The sequence below is a fragment of the Symphalangus syndactylus genome, chromosome 9 (genome assembly GCF_028878055.3).
Source record: "Symphalangus syndactylus isolate Jambi chromosome 9, NHGRI_mSymSyn1-v2.1_pri, whole genome shotgun sequence".
Lineage (NCBI taxonomy): Eukaryota > Metazoa > Chordata > Mammalia > Primates > Hylobatidae > Symphalangus > Symphalangus syndactylus.
This window is the reverse complement of record NC_072431.2, coordinates 96,949,450-96,965,704: the sequence shown is the minus strand read 5'-3', so window position 1 is coordinate 96,965,704 and position 16,255 is coordinate 96,949,450. Positions and strand designations below refer to the sequence as shown.

Sequence of the window (16,255 nt, the reverse complement as noted above, 5' to 3'; positions counted from 1 at the left end):
TGTCTCTCCAAAAACTATTCAAAACATCTCTCACTTAAAAATTATTTTTTAAATTTTAAAATAATTTAAAAAAATCATGAGAAGGCCTCTACCAGTTCTACTATAATGTCTTTGAATGATTATAATGAAGACCTTGAATGACTATATTGTGTATTCCTATATTTCTTCACAATGTTACTCTCCTGTTTCAAAGTCAGTGTTGCTGGTATGAATATTCTGTTGATTTTTTGAATTGAGTTTTTAAATTGAGATAATTCCATCTTTCTGTGCAGTTGTAACAAATAATGCAGAGAGATCTCATTTCTCCTTTAACTGCTTTCTTCATAATATCATAAGCAGTATAATGATATTAATAAAATCCACAGGTCTTGTTCTGACTTACTTGTACTCACTTATGTGGGTGTGTGTATTAAGTTGTATACAATTTTATCACCTGTGTAGATTCAGCATCCACCACCACATTCTAGGTGCTTCACCACAAGACTCCTTCATGTGGTCCTTTATCACAACATTTCTGCCCTTTTCCCCTGCCCCACTCCATTCTGTTGATTTTGAAAGGAAAAATCAGATTTTTGTTTTCAGAATTAATTTTCCTAGGGGACAGAAAAATAGCTTACTATGTTTTTGCTCATAATACATTTGTTTCTTAAAATTTTCATGATTAGGCTGGGCACGGTGGCTCACGCCTGTAATCTCAGCACTTTGGGAGGCCGAGGGGGGCGGATCACGAGATCAGGAGATCAAGACCATCCTAGCTAATACAGTGAAACCCCGTCTCTACTAAAAATACAAACAATTAGCCGGGCATGGTGGCAGGCGCCTGTAATCCCAGCTACTCGGGAGGCTGAGGCAGGGGAATCGGTTGAACCTGGGAGGCGGAGGTTGCAGTGAGGCGAGATCGCACTATTGCACTGCAGCCTGGGTGACAGAGGAAGACTCCGTCTAAAAAAAAAAAAAAAAAAAAAAAAAAATGGTTATTTGAAAAGTAGCAGCAATTTAAAGAACAGTCTATAGTAGCAGTGGAATATTGGAAAGAACACTGGGCTTGGAATTCAAACACCACAGTGTTGTTGCTTATTAGCTGTGTGGATTTTGGCAATTCCTTTACCCTCCCAGAACTTCTGGTTTGTTCCATAAAATGGGATGACTACTCTTTTGTTACAAAGATTATATTCCATAATGTATGGAATTTACAAAATTTGTTCCACAAATATAGACTGCGAATTTGGTGTGTCTGTGCTGGGGTAATTATATGATTCTTCAGTCAGTAGGCACCAATGCCCTGTCTGTTCTACACCTCTTTCCCTCTTTAGGACTCTTTTTGTTTTGTTTTGTTTTGTTTTCTATTTCCTTCCTTCTTTTCCTTTTCCTTTCTCCCATTTCTTTGTTCACTTCTCTGTCTCATTCTGAGGTCTACTGCCATACCTGCCTGCCATACTTGAGACTAAAGGTATGGTCAACCTTGTCTTTAATGATGCTGTATCTTTTTGTAGACACAATGGTGGAAGGGCATTTAAAGGAACTTGAAGAGGATCCTTGATTTAATGCTTTCCAGATTTTCTATATAGTAAGACTTCGTCTTTTACACATTTAAAGTGCAGAGGTTTTTATTTTTTCTGCTTAGCCTCACGGTTGAGGTTTTCCATGATTTGTAATATTACAGACAAGATGATCAACACCATGGCTTTTCACTTGAATGTGTATTGTTAAGTCCCATTCCTTTTAGATTAACAAAAAGAATGAATAAGCATTTGAAGGAAAAATATGAGTACTATAAGGATTTTGACTTAATTTTTATGTACCTTGCCATTCAATTTTATTATATATATATTTGTAATAAATTAGGGTGAGATGTTGATTGTTCAGTAAGTTTCTTGAGCATAATAAAGTCTATTTTAATTCCATTTAGTCAATTTTTTAATGACATACTTAACACATGAATATAATTTCCCAAAGAAATTTATAACATTATACATAATGCTAAATTTCCCATCTTGGTTCCTTATCAACTGCTCAGAAATGTAATCATTCTTACTGTTTTTGTTTCTTTTCACACTTTTTTGGCACATAGAAATGAAATATTGTTTCATCAGGCTAAAAAAAAACTCCATAAAGAGTATCATACTATATGTATTAATCTAGCTCTCTTTTTTGTTTTTCTTCTAAAGTATGTACTGGAACTCTTTGCATGTTAGTGCATAGATATACTTCTCTATTTGTAATGGTTACATAATAGTTTATGATATGAACAGTCTGTAGTATGGACAATCACAGTTGATTAAAGGACAAATCTTCATAATAGTTTTAATGTTGAGTCTAACATTGAGAAAAATCCTTTTTCGACAACTCTTCTGGGATTGAACAAGCGTACCATATACCTTATTATCACATACCTTCTGTTTAGTGTTTTTCTTATCTTTATGCTTTGCCTAGGTAGGGAGCATGATTTGCTTGATGGATTAGCCAAGCTCATGAAATAACAAGCCATGCTAGAGCCCATTCCTGTCACTGTGGCATAACTACATTGCATGACTTTACTAGATTTTTAAAGTGTTTTCCTAACGTACCACCTGTTTGGAGTTTTTTTTTCCTCCTGTGATAGGATCTTTTAATTTTTCAGCAAAATGTTCTCTATGAGACACACATATACACATGCACACATACACCAGCATACCCATACATACACACTACCTTACAGATATGTTGTACCAGATTGTAGCTCAACCAATAGTATATGAAAATGCCTGCTTTCCTAGGTTTTATTGCTTATTTTCATCTTTACAGTTTTTAACTGAAACAGTAATTTGATTGTTGTTTTACTCCTTACCTCTTTTGTTGCTTACCAGAGATGCTGCATATTTTTCACATGTTAATTGGCCGTTTGTATTTCTTTTTAATGGCTTACATATGTACACATTTTGTTTAATATTCTATCATGTTCATCTTTTTCTTACCATTTTGTGTATATTGAGGGATAATCTTTGATCATACTTTCATCACGCATGAAAATACTTGATACCTATTTAGGTTTGTAATCTCTCATACATAAAAAAGTTTTACCAATTTATCATTTGCCTGTTATTTTTTATTTGTAATGTATTTTTGACACATGAGGTTTAAAAAACATTTGCGTAGTAAGATCTATCCATCTTTTTCCTTTAGGTTTCTCTGCCTAGGAAATCCTTCCTTATGTATGCCAAGAGTATATGAATATCAATTTATAAATTATTCTAACATTTTTATGCTATGATTCTTTAAATGTACTTTTTTCACTCCATCTGGAATTTATTATGCAATTTAGTGAGAATCTAATCTCCCTGCTCCCTGGTGAGCTTATTGTCTCAGCCCCTGCTTATCGCATATTCCATTCTTCTACTGAGCTAAAATACTACCTGTGTCATTTAACAGTTTTACTGTATAGCAAACCATCCCAAACCTTAGTGGCTTAAAACAACAATAATTCATTATTTATTGTTCATGAGTCTCTAGATGAGCTTGGTAGTTCTGTTGATCTGGGGGGTCGTGCTTGGCTGATCTTGACTGGGCTCACTCATGTGTCTCTGGTCAGCTGGTGGCTCACCTTGGGACTGGATAGCTAGGATGTATTTACTCATGTATTTGGCAGATTACTTGCAGTTAGCTGAAATAATTGGGCCACTTGTCTCTCATGGCCCAGCAGACTAGGCTGGGCTTGTTCACATGGTGACTATATGTCCCAATGCACAAGCACTTTTCAAGCCTCTGTTTCTGTCATGTTTCTAGTGTTCCATTGGCTTTGGTCAGTTCAGATCAAAGAGGTGGGGATATAGACTTTGCCTCTTTGTTGAAGGAGTGGAGAATTGTGTACTTTTTAAATAATCTACCCTCCTTCATTCAACATATATTAAATTAGCAAACTATTTTAAATGAACATTTCTTTTTGAAACTTTTCTAACCCTTCAATTTAGGTCTTCTATATTTAAAGATTTATTTTTTTCTATACTTTTGAGATTTCAACTTAAATTTTTGTTGTCATTAAAATCTTATTCACTCATAAGCAGTTGTGGTCTATGGACTCTGAAGATAATTTATCTGAAAATTAGGTTTCTCAAGAGTCGTTTAAAGTAAACAGAGCAGGCTGGGTATGGTGACTCACGCCTGTAATCCTGGCACTTTGGGAGGCTAAGGCAGAAAGATCCCTTGAGCCCAGGAGTTCGAGATCCCTATGAGCAACATAAAGAGACCCTGTCTCTACATAAATCTTGAAAATTGGCTGATAGAGGTGGTGCTCACCTGTGGTTTCTGCTACGCAGGAGGCTGAGGTGGGAGGATTGCTTTAGCCTGGGAGATTGAGGCTGCAATGAGCCATGATTGTGCCTTTGTATTCTAGCCTGGGCAACAGTGCAAGACCCTGTGTCAAAACAAACAAACAAACACATAAAAAAGAAAGAAATAAAAAATAATGCAAACAGAGCATCAGTGTTGTTTTTAGGCGAGTAAAACTGTCTAATATTTGCCTGTGTGCTTAGTTATGGTCAGTTCTTTGAAGGATGGAATCTATTACCCAGTTTTTTTAATAGGTCTTCACCTTAGCTTGGTCCAGGACTGGCTTCAATGGGCATGTCACCTGCACAGTCACACACAGCCCTGTTTTTGGTTTAATGCTCTGTAGTAGCCATATTGGATTTCTTAATACTTTTAGAACAAGGGGCCCTGTATTTTTATTTTGCTCTGGGCATCTCAAATAACGTAGCTGGTCCTGGCCCTGTTAGGATAATAACAACTTCCTGATGAGTAGAACAAGACACCTGGGAGTTCAGATACAGAGCAAAGTTCAAATACAGAACAGCCTTATTACCCCTACCCCCAAATCACATGTAGGCCTTTCCAAAGATGAAGAAAAGGGGATGCAATGGACATCAGTGGTAGCTCTTCTGGATAGCTCAAGTGCTTCTTCTTGGGACAAACATATTGGTTAATTGGCAATGAGGCAACCATCCATGAATGGTTATCTCATTTAGGACCATCATCCTGCAATCAGCCCTCTCTTGGCCTGTTGTGGGTGGTAGCCTCTTTGTAGCCTCTTATATTTCTAACAGGTGGGTCACTGGCTTTAAGATGCATCGTTAATAGTTTTGAGTTTTGATGCAAAAGCCAACCACTTCCCTCCCCATTTTCAAATGCAGGTTATTTCCTGTATCCTGTATAGGAACCCTCAAAACCACATTCCCATCTTAGTTTTGCTAGCATGCCTTGCCTACATAGTGTCTACTACTGCATCATACTCCTGTAGGAGCATACAACAAGCACCCTTACTGAGGCCAACCTAAGGTTGAAGCAAGGAGAGGGGACCTAGGATTATCAATCTGGGAAAAGCAGAGCATGATTCTTACAGGGGAAGGATTTGGTCTCCAGTGAATAAATATTTTTCAGTTGCCCACCACAGTTTCAGTAATTATGTTGCATTTATGCAGCCATAAAAAAGAACAAGATTATGTCCTTTCCAGGGACATGGATGGAGCTGGAGGCCATTATCCTTAGCAAACTAACACAGGAACAGAAAACCAAATACTACATATTCTCACTTAAAAGTGGGAGCTAAATGGTGGGAACACATGAAGACATAGGGAGGAACAACACACACTGGGTCCTACTGGAGGGTGGAGGGTAGGAGGAGGGAGAGGATCAGGAAAAGTAACTAATGTGTACTAGGCCCACTACGTGGGTGGTGAAATAATCTGTACAACAAACCCCCATGACACAAGTTTACCTATGTAACAAACCTGCACATCTACCCCTGAACTTAAAATACAAGTTAAAACTAATAAAATTTTGGGAAAAATACCATCCTTTTTGAAAGAATTTTCATCTTTACTTCTAGCTTTGGAGGTATAATGTTGAAAGAATGTAACCATGTTGAGAATGTCTTCCTTTCAGTAGTTAGAAACCTAAATTTCCTCATTCATAAAATTGGAATACTGCCTTCTCAATCAACTGGATGTATTTTTGGAGGACCTAAGAAATAAAGTAGGAGAAAAGAAAGGAAATTCTTATTTATTGGGTGTCTGCTGAGTTCGAAGTAAATTTTATTTATTACTTCATTTAATACTTAGGATTATCATGTGAGGGTGGCATTATTGTTTATAGAGGAAGAACCTGAAACTCTGAGTAGAGTTAAGAAACTTGCTCGGTGTTACATAGATATTAAGCATTGTATTCCAAAGTCCAGGCTTTAGAATATCATGTGGCAATTTTACTTTAATCATTGTCAGGTGGGACATAGGCCGCCTAGATTTTCTTTAGCAAAATTATGGTCAGGGTAAAGAAAAAGGAAATGTGTGTGAACTGTTTATACATGTTCATGCTACGTATATGTATATTCATGATCATCTAATAGTCATTGTATACACACCTATTAGAAAGGTAACAAAATCTTTTGGAGAGTTCCCTCAAATCTGAAATTATATCTGAAACTTAAGTATCAGAGGACTTTTTTTGGGTGTGTGACTTTGTTGGTTTTACTGATACCTAAGTTTAGCTTCTTTGCCTTCAAATGCTAATGCTTATTGGCAGAAAAGCTTTCCCAAATAAATTCTCTATTTTATTATAAAATTTTCACATAAATTTGTTAGTCAAAGCAAGACTGATTGGTTGAGTAAATTGAAATGGAAGAAATTAGACTTACCCTATGACTTGGCTTATGTTTTGATGCTATTATATGTGCTGCGGTTTTTCTCCTCACTTCAACACTAACCCTCTGTTGTAGCAGAGGGAAAATGTTTACTGATCTAAAAGTTGGTGTCAGATGACATATGTGTGATGTAATGACTGGTAGTCATTAATGTTCTAGAGAGGCAGTTGGCTGATTTTTCTCTTCTACAAAACAGAGGCTGTATTAGGCATAATTTTAAATAGAGATCCTGTGATTTGGAGTTTGCTATTTGTTACTTTTTCTGTACTTAAAACTTCCTTCCACTCTGTTTATTTGTATAGTATTGATATATAAAAATCATTTTAAGTCACGCCGAAATCTAAGAGCTTTTTGGTCCGTGAGTTTTTAAATGAGCATGATTTTGGCTGATAACACAGAGGAATATATAATGAAACCATTCAGAGGCCCACTTTCCTCACTGTCATGGACAAGTAAAAATAATATGCTGAGAGACTAAGAAGGAGCTTTCATGGATGTAGTGATGTTGCTGGGCTTGTTTTTCATATAACCACTTAACAGCTAAAAGGAAATTCTTTCTCAGAAGGTGATAGAGTAAATAGGTGAGAAAGGAGGAGGACACAGAAATTTGCAATCATACGTTTGTGGATGAACAGGGGCGGTAAGTAAAAACAAAACAATACAAAACAAAAAAACTGAGATGTCAGTAAAAAAATGGAATTTGTACGTTTTTATCTAGTAAGTTTACTCTTGAATATTTAGGCAAGGAAATAGTTCACAAAGAAAAAAAAATACATTCATGAAGATATTCATTTATATTATTAATTATCTTTGCAGGAAATTGTAACCAGCTTTCTAGTTGGAAAGTGATTAGTTTTATCATAGTACTACTATTTGATATGATATCATTTCATATCATTATTGCGTTTCATTATTTTCAAAACCAGAATGATATAAAACATTTTATATAACTGAAAAAAGCAGATTATGAAATAGTATATGGTAAGTTACAAATAATGAAATAGATGTGTCTATAATAGATACATGTGCAAAAAATTGAAAATGGTGTATGTTTATTTTAGATGACTTTACATTTTTATGCAATTTTAAAAAGTATTATAATTTGATGAGTGCATGGATAGGAAGAATCAGTATTGTGCAAATGGCCATATTGCCCAAGGTAATTTATAGATTAATGCTATTCTCATTAAACTACCATTGACATTCTTCACAGAATTAGAAAAACTATTTTAAAATTCATATGGAACCAAAAAAGAGCCTGAATAGCCAAGACAATCCTAAGCAAAAAGAACAAAGCTGGAGGTATCACCCTACCTGACTTCAAACGCAATCCTGCAAGACTACAGTAACCAAAACAGCATGGTACTGGTACAAGAACACACACGTAGACCAATGTAACAGAATAGAGAACTCAGAAATAAGACCGCACATCTACAACCATCTGATCTTTGACAAACCTGACAAAAACAATCAGTGGGAAAGAATTCCCTATTTAATAAATGGTGCTGGGAGAGCTAGCTAGCCATATGCAAAAATTGAAACTGGACCTCTTCCTTACACCAAATACCAAAACTAACTCAAGATGGATCAAGACTATCATCAGAGTGAACAGACAACCTACAGAATGGGAGAAAATATTTGCAGTCTCTCCATCTGACAGAGGTCTAATATCTAGAGTCTACAAGGAACTTAAACAAATTTACAAGAAAAAAACAACCCCATTAAAAAGTGGGCAAAGGACATAAACAGACACTTTTCAAAAGAAGACATACATGTGGCCAAAAAACATCTGAAAAAGCTCAACATCACTGATCATTAGAGAAATGCAAATCAAAACTACAATGAGATACCATCTCACACACCAGTCAGAACGGGTATAATTAAAACATCAAAAAACAACAGATACAGGTGAGGTTGAAGAGAAAAAGGAACACTTTTATACTGTTGGTGGGAGTGTAATTTAGTTCAACCTTGTGGAAGACAGTGTGGTGATTTCTCCAAGACCTAGAGGCAGAAATACCATTTGACTGAGCAATCCCATTACTGAGTATATACCCAAAAGAATATAAATCTTCAATTATAAAAATACATGTATGTGTATGTTCATTGCAGCACAATTCACAATAGCAAAAACATGGAATCAACTCAAATGCCCATCAGTGATAGAGTAGATAAAGAAAATGTGGTACATATGCACCATGGAATACTATGCAGCTGTGAAAAGGAGCAAGATCATGTCCTTTGCAGGATCATGGGTGGAGCTGGAAGCCATTATCCTCAGCAAACTAATGCAGAAACAGAAAACCAAACACTGCATGTTCTCACTTATAAGTGGGAGCTGAATGATGAGAACACATGGACACATTGTGAGGGGAAACTACACACACTGGGACCTGTGGGAGTGGGGTCGGGGGAGGGAGAGCATCAGGGGGAATAGCTAATGGGTGCTGGGATTAATATCTACGTGATGGATTGATCTGTGCAACAAACCACCGTGGCACATGTTTACCTATGTAACAAACCTGCACATCCTGCACATGTACCCTTGAACTTAATAGTTGAAGGAAAAAAAATAAAAATTAAAAAAATTGATTAGCACAAAAATAGCTTTTTCAAAACAATGTGAATGCATTAATATACTGAATCATACACTTGAAAATGAGGAGCTGACAATTCTCTATGCCTGGTATGGCACTATCTAATAGATAGCCACGTATAGCTAATTCACACTTGAAATGTGAATTTTATGTTATGTGTGTTTTACCAGATATAATACCACAGATAACAACTTTTTGAAAACTGGGTTGTAGTCATGGAACTCCTGTTCTTCATTGGTATTTCTGAGTGAGCTATTTTCTCTTTCCTGTCTATACCCTATGAACTTGTTTCTCTGGTCTCAGAATATTTAGAGTTTTGAATTATTCCATATATAAGTTAGTTTATTTCTGTTCACTAAAAAGAGAGCAGTTAGATAACTGAATGGTATGCTTGAGTGAATGTAAATGTGATGTTCTCTTGTTCTGTCTGACTCTTGCTAGTTTCTCAGCCAAACAAGCGCAATATACAAAGCTCTTTCAAAATTTTGTAAATTTTTCTTTATCTGGGTCAGAGTAATCTCCAAAGAGTGTTTGTTATAAGTATGTCCCTGACATATTCAATATCTGTGTGTGGGTATAGAGTCTAGCCAACACTGTCTGACAGAAATTTGTTCAAGTCACAAATGTGAGCCACATATGTTATTTTTAATTTCCTAGAAGATTCAAAGAGTAAAGTGAAACAAGTTAAAGTAATTTTAACCATGTATTTTATTTAATTAATTTATTTTTTGAGACAGAGTCTCGCTCCGTCACCCACGCTAGAGTACAGTGGCATTATCTTGGCTCACTGCTGGGACTACAGGCATGCGCCACCAAACCTGGCTAATCTTTGTATCTTTAGTAGAGACAGGCTTTCACTATGTTGGCCAGGCAGGTCACAAACTCATGTGACCCACCCGCCTTGGCCTCCCAAAGTGCTGAGATTACAGGCGTGAGCCACCATGCTCAGCCCAACAATGTATTTTATTTAACTCTGTATATTCAATATATCATTTCAACATGTAGTAAAATTAAAATTATTAATGAGATATTTTATATTTCATAGTAGGTCTTCAAAAATCTGGTTTATTTTATATGTGCAGCACATTTCAAGTGTGAATTAGCTGTATGTGGCTATTAGATAGTGCTGTACCAGGCATAGAGAATTGTTAGTTCCTCATTTTATATTGTTTCTTGTGATGTCTTTTTTCTTGATTTTTTTTCTTTCCTTTAGTCTTTTTAAATTCTTATTCATGAATAGGCTATCACTGAGCCAATGATTTTCACTCACTGGATGTGAATAGCAGGCAGTTGTGAAGCACTCTTAGGTGGTTAAAGAATCACCAGAAACATTAGCTCATAAAAACTATACATTCAAATATTGTTTAAAACAATGTCATCAAATTTTATGTCAACAGACTTGAGTCTTAGTCCCAGTTCTTTCTGGTGCTTTGATTTTGGGCATACCACGTCATCTCTTTGAGCTTCACCTTCTTCACTTTAATCTGTGGACCCTGTAGATAGAACTTGTCTGTGTAGCATCTTGCATGGTGCTTATCTTCCAGTAAAATTCTCAACAAATGTTTATTGTACCTGCATAGTGGTTATGAAAAGGGACTTGGAATCTTAAATTTTCATCAGTTCAGAATTTCAGAAATCAGTGGGGCCTTAGGAATCATTTAGTGCCAGCCCCTAAACTGGGGTGAGGTTGTTGCCCAGTCAGCATTTATTAGGTAGACTGTAATGATAATGATGTAAGTTATAGGGCTTTGTGCAACTGAATTAGTTTCAGAAAAGATATGTAAGTGCAAAGTATTATTATAACATTGGAGTTATGGTTCCCTAGATTTAGGTATGTAATGCTAATTGATATTAATGGGGGTTGTACATACTTCAAGGGGAGAACAGACCTATTATCGTACGAAAACATTCTCCTTTGAATAACCATCTGGTATGCTTTACTTCCCTGGGGCGTGTTCACTTTTTATAAATTGAATGCATGCTTCTTTATCTTCGTGTTCTTCAATCAGCATTTGAGTTTTCTGCTTGCTAGTGTTAGCTTGAACAACTGGCTGTATTGTACATTTAATATTAGGATTTTATCTTGGTAAGTTTATCAGATTCAGAAATTTGATCACCTTTCTGAAATAAACTATTCTGAGTCAGAAGTAATCAGTGTGTACCCTCTTCTGCTAAAATTTCGTTCTATTTGTTGTTTGATCTTTAAAAAAATAATAGTCCTTTGAGATATACTCAGAAACAAGATGTTTCTAATATTACAATAAAACTATTAATGGGCTCATTATGTGGAAATGAAAATCTTATCTTTTTGGGTCAGTGATGACAGAAAAATACATAAGTGGCCTCCAATTATCTGTAATTGTATGAGGATTTCTTTCATTTCTGTTATCTATCTTCCTGTTTAATCTCATCTGGCACAATTATTCTTTTTGTATTAGTTTTTTGTAAAGGAGTTCTGAACGGTTTGAATTGTGAATTAGCGATTATTACAACCCTTAGAACCCTCACAATCCTCCCGTCCACCTTCCTTCCCTTACCGTCATTTTCTCTCTCTAAGTAGAGGAAAACAAAGCCAGTTTCCTAGAGAGATTATTTTGTAATCTTTCTCAGCAAAAGAAAAAGATTTACTGTTTTTATAAGCATATCTATGAACAGCTGAGCAGTTATATCAACCCCGATATGTTTATCTGTATATTAATATACAGAGAGCTAATAGTGCTCAGAGTGTTGCTTGAAAGTACCAAATATAACTAAGGATAAATTAAGGTGCTGTACTTCCTAAAAAGATACTTTTATGAGGCCCAGCTGTATATCCTGGAACAATCTAGCAGTAGGAAATGTGATTTAATGTAATTAAAAGAAATGTACTTTGAACATTCGACCTTAAGTGGATTTAAATATATTTGTCACACTACCTGAGAATCACTGATAGAGTGTCATGCAGTAAGATCAATACCTATCCAACTTTACCATGCTCCCAGATGGGCCACCTGTATTTTTATTTTTAACTTCCTTTTTATATGATTTCCAAATATCTTATAGCAGGATATTAAATTTCAGAGAATTAGGCCCTCACCCAAATATTGATTTCTCCACTTTCCTCCACCCCATCTCATCTAGGACTGGCTTCTAGCCCATCACTTAATATTCTTTTTCAGTTGATTCCCTGTTAGAATGATAAGCCAGAAGCCATATTCTTAGAGATGTTTTTCCTGTGGAAGTGATAGATTTTCGTGGGACCATTTCCCTCCATCTTTTATCCCACTTTTGTGATTCAAGGTAAAAGTATTTGAGAGGATCTACCTGTTGACAAAAAGAATCAAACTGTAGAATATTTGAAGAGATTTATTCTGAGCCAAGTGTGAGTGACCAGTGGCCTGGGGCACAGTCTCAAGAGGTCCTGAGAACATGTGCCTAAGGTGGTCAGGGTACAGCTTGGAATTATACAATTTAAGGAGACATAGACATCAACCAATACATGTAAGATGCTCGTTTGGTCTGGAAAGGTGGGACAACTCTTGAAGGGGTGGGGGCAGGGCTTCCAGGTCATAGGTGAATTCAAGGATTTTCTAATTGGCAATTGGCTGAAAGAGTTAAGTTGTTGTCTAAAGACCTAGAATCAATAGAAGGAATATCTGGGTTAAGACAAGAGATCCTGGAGACAAAGGTTCCCTTGATGCAGATTAAATCTTCAGGCAGCAGGCTTCAGAGAAAAGACTGCAAATGTTTCTTATCAGATTCCCAGTTGATTCTGTCTAGAAAAAAGGCCTGGAAAGGGAAGGGGATTCTACAGAATGTAGATTTTTTTTCCCCCACAAGAGACAGCTTTGCAGGGCTATTTCAAGATTGGACAAAGAAACATATTTGGGGTAAAATATTTTGATTTCCTTCCTTATATAATATGTGATGTTATGCCAGAGTCAGGTTGGAAAGTAAGCCATGTTATATAGGGTTAAATAAAACCTCTCTGATGATACTTTATGGTTTGTAGAGTGTGTCTCCTCACGCCCTTGCTAAATCCAGGCCGTGGGCTCAAGGAAGCCCACAGGTCCTGGTCCTTATGGTCAAATGTGTCAACAAATTGCCTCATTAGATAAGGTTAATTTTATGAATGTAATTATCTGTGGTTTTTATTTGTTTGTATTTGTCTTATTCCAAGACCTTCAAGGGGATCCCTGTTGCCTATTAGATTATGTTGAAATTTCTCACTCTGACATTCAAAAATTTCTGAAGAATTGCACCCAATTTCTTCTAATCTCATCTCCTATTTCTGCAGAAATGGAGACATGCTGGTCAAGCTACCCTATCCTCTGAAAAAGAATGCAGCTTTATTGATATATAGTTTGCATACCAAAACTCATGCGTTGTAGTGTACCATTTAAGGATTTTTAGTAAAGTTGTAGAGTTGTGCACCATTACCACAATCCAATTTTAAACATTACCGTTCCCCCAAAAGCCCCCTTGTGCCCAGTTACACCTAATCCTCGCTCCCACTCCAACTACAAGAAACTACTAATCTACTTTCTGTCTTTATAGGTTGGTGTTTTCTGGATATTTCATATAAATGGAATCATACAATATGTAGTCTTTAGCATCTTTTTCCTAATACCATGTTTTTGAGGTTCATCTATCAGTTTTCCTCAGTGGTTGCTCCCTTTTATTTTATTTCCTCAACTTTTGTCTTAGAATCAGGCAGTACCTGTGCAGGCTTGTTACAAAGGTATATTGCATGATGCTGAGGTTTGGAGTATGAATGAACCTGTCACCCAGGTAGTGAGCATAGTACCCAAGAGGTAGTTTTTCAACTCTTACCCCTCTTCCTTCCTCCCCACTCTTATATCGCTCAAGTATCTGTTGTTCCTAACTTTATGTCCATATGTACCCAATGTTTAGTTCCCACTTATAAGTGAGAACATGCAATATTTGGTTTTCTGTTTGTGTAAGTTAAGTATAATGGCTTCCAGCTACATCCATGTTGCTGCAAAGATATGATTTCATTCTTTGTTTATGACTGCATAGTATTCCATGGTGTCTATATATACCATATTTCCTTTAAAATATTTTTTTAAATAATTTTAATTTTTATTATCGATTCAGGGAGTAGATGTGCAGATTTGTTATACGGGTATATTGAGTGATGCTGAGGTTTGGGGTATGGATCCTGTCACCCAGGTAGTGAGCATGGTACCCAATAGGTAGTTTTTCAACCCACACCTCCCTCTCTCCCCACTCTAATACTCCCCAGTACCACATTTTCCTTATGTAATTCACTGTTGATGGGTACCTGGGTTGATTCCATGTCTTTCCTATTGTGAATAATGTGGTGATGAACAGACGGGTGCATGTCTCTTTGGTAGAACAATTTATTTTCCTTCGGGTCTGTACCCTGTAATGGGATTGTTGGGTTGAATGATAGTTCAACTCTCAGTTCTCTGAGAAATCTCCATACTGCTCCCCACAGTGGATGAACTAGTTTACATTTCCCCAGTAGTGGAAGTGTTCCCTTTTCTCTGCAGCCTCACGAGTATCTGTTATTTTTTGACTTTTTAACGAAAGCCATTCTGACCAGTGTGAGATGGTATCTCATTGTGGTTTTCATTTACATTTCTCTGATGATTAATGATGATGAACATTTATTCGTATGTTTGTTTGCTAATTGTATGTCTTCTTTTGAGAAGTGTCTGTTCATGTCCATTGCCCATTTTTAAATGAGGTTGTTTTTTGCTTGTTGATTAGTTTACATTCCTTTATCTCATTCTGTAGGTTGTATGTTTATTCTGTTGATAATTTCTATTGCTGTGCAGATGGTCTTTAGTTTAACTGGGTCCCACTTGCCCATTTTTGTTTTTGTTGCAATTGTGTTTGAGGACTTAGGCATAAACTCGTTGCCACAGCTGATATTGAGAAGTGTATTTCCTATGTTTTCTTCTAGGATTTTTATAGTTTGAGATCTTACATTTTAAGTCTTTGATCCATCTTGAGTTAATTTTACTATATGATGATAGGTAGGGATCCAGTTTCATTCTTCTGCATATGGATAGCCAGCCATCCCAGCACCATTTATTGAATAGGGAGTCTCTTCTCCATGCTTATTTTTGTTAACTTTGTTAAAGATTGATGGTTGTAGGTGTGCAGCTCTATTTCTGGGTTCTGTATTCTCTTCTATTGGTCTATGTGTCTGTTTTTGTACCAGTACCATGCCGTTTTGGTTACTGTAGCCTTGTAGTATAGTTTGAACTTGGGTAATGTGATGCCTCCAGGTTGCCCTATTTTATATTCCTACCAGCAGTGTATGAGGATTCTGTTTCTTCACATCTTTACATCACTTATTGTTGTCTGTTTATTTTTTAAAAATTATAGTCATTATAGTAGGTGTGTAGTGGTAGCTCATTGTGGTTTTATTTTGCATTTTCCTAATGATGTTGAACTTTTAAAACTATGTTTATTAGAGTATTATTTTTTGATCAAATTTACCATATACATTTCTGCCACCGCGCCTTTGCTTATGTTATTTTTACTACATGTATTTCCCTTTTTTTCCCCTCATCTTCCTTTTGGAAGCTTCCCATAGATACCCTCTTGTCTTTCAAGCTTTTCCTATTTCATCATGCCTTTTCCAGTTATCTGTGATCTCTTCTGCCTTTAAACCTTAGGAGCGCTATGATTAAACCTCTGTTGTGAAATTTACTTATATTATTCTTTCTTACGTTATGGTTTCTTGGGTACTTCCATCTCTTCTCCCAGTGAGCTTGGACAACTGGGGCCATTTCTTTGCTTGCCCACCAATGCACAGAACAGTAACATAATTGAAATAGTCCATGACTGTTGGACAAATAGACCTCAGAGAAAGATGTATGTTGAAGAAGAGATGGCTTATTCTTCAATTTATTTTCATGTTCCCTGTTCTCTTTAGGGCATGGAATCCAGCACTGATCATCTCAAATGTTTTCTTCTCTGCACCCATGAGTCCCTTGCTGTGTATCTTACT

The 16,255-nt window shown here is 36.3% G+C and overlaps 1 protein-coding gene across 18 annotated transcripts in view; it reads left to right on the top strand.

The window, feature by feature from the left end:
- The window catches only part of BBS9 (Bardet-Biedl syndrome 9), a 517,916-nt gene that overhangs the window by 264,729 nt on the left and 236,932 nt on the right, over window positions 1-16,255 (top strand). The gene's annotated exons all lie outside the window — the stretch shown is intronic.